Here is a 1,903-nt window from a genome sequence, read left to right on the forward strand (position 1 = left end):
TTCTCTGACTGGCTTTGTATATCAGGTAATTGAATCCCCTTGGCTTCCTTAATCTCAGATTTCCAGGTAGGTTTTCCAATAAGAAGCACTTATGGAATACTGGAAGGTGTTGGGAAAGGAAAAGCCAGGGTATTTCAATCCTCTTTTCTCATTTTGGAGTCTTTCTTTTTTTACAGCAGCTCTGGTTCCTTCTTCCTTCCAATCTATAGCTTCTGCTCGATAGCCCCTCGAACAGATGCCAATTAAATGTAAGTTAGAATTGTAATGAGATACTATTTCACATCCAGGTTGACAAAAAATTTATCATCGGACAAAATCAAATGCTGTCAGAGATGAGAAGCACTGGGAAAACATACTTTTTTGGTAGGATTCATTTGTACCTGTAAACCAAAAGAAGTATATGAGAATTTACTTTGTGTGATAGAAAATAAATTGCAATGCTCTTCAGAAAATAAGCATTTAGAGAAAAAATAATAAATTAATTGATACATTTTGTCTCTACATACTTGCTGAAGTATTTTGTCAAACTATAAGTGAATGAATTAGAGACTCTTGTGCTAATATAGATGAACTTAAGAAAATACACTTTGAATGAAGGAAAGCAATTATGTCACAGAACACACATGCACACACATTCATATAGAGTAATTACATTCAAATAATGTGCAAAATGTGCAAAACTACATATTTTTGTACATACAGACATAAATGATAAACTATGTATTTTTAGGGCATGGTGAAAAAAGAATTCATGATAGGATCTGGATGGGGAGGCATTAAGGAAAAATTAATTTGCGAATGGAATCTCAGGTGTTTACAAGGTAATTGGTGATGTTCTCTTTCTTATGATGATGAATAGATGAATGAATACGCATTGTTTTATTATTCTTGTCTCTTTTATTTATATCTTATCTAAGTATTATTTTGTAATTTTTGTACTTTTTCCTAATTAAAGTTGATGCAAATATACAGCCCTATAAAAATATTGTCATCACCAAATGATGCTTATTATTGATGATGGCAAAAATAAATAATATTATCTGGTACATAAAACACTTTTTAAAAATATAAGACACATATAAACAATGCACAATTCAGATACACTAGAGACTAACAAATCAAAGAAGCCATTCTAACAGAAAAATTCTAAGTTGCTGTGGACATTTTTATGCCTTTTCTGTCATTCTCCTGGCAAGTGGTGACCACTGAGCACTTATAATCTTTACTGTTCCATTTAATTTTAAGTAGAACTATGCATATACAGGAAGACTTTGAATAAGAATGGATATCACCATCAAAATTTATTTCCCTGTAAGAATTCCTTTTTTTTTCTTTTTACTAGTCAGAAACACAAACAAGACATTTTTCTAAAGGCTTAGACCCTCGGAAAATACATCCATAAAGTGAATCTAGTTGTCATCACACACGCGTGTTTTAACAACGCAGTACATTTCCTGAAACAACACCTTAGGCTACCAAAGTGTAAAGTTTAATTTTATTAATTTATCTGTTTCAAGGCATTTGATATTAGTGACAAAATTATCAGAAAACATATGTTAACTTTGACATGTAACTTTTGATAAATATTGGTTTCTTTGTTAAGGTTTTGTGCATTCCATCAAAGAAAATAACTCTCTGACAAAATCAAAATTTTTTCCAACAGTGGTGAAGTTAGAAGTACTAGGCCTGACCTGTGGTGGCACAGTGGATAAAGCATCGACCTGGAAATGCTGAGGTCGCTGGTTCAAAACCCTGGGCTTGCCTGGTCAAGGTACATATGGGAGTTGATGCTTCCAGCTCCTCCCCCCCTCTCCCCCCCCCTCTCTCTGTCTCTCTCTCGCCCTCTCTCTCTCCTCTTTAAAAATGAATAAATACATAAATAAAAATAAAAAAAGAAGTACTT

Source organism: Saccopteryx bilineata, chromosome 8, assembly GCF_036850765.1.
Source record: "Saccopteryx bilineata isolate mSacBil1 chromosome 8, mSacBil1_pri_phased_curated, whole genome shotgun sequence".
In the NCBI taxonomy this organism is placed as follows: domain Eukaryota; kingdom Metazoa; phylum Chordata; class Mammalia; order Chiroptera; family Emballonuridae; genus Saccopteryx; species Saccopteryx bilineata.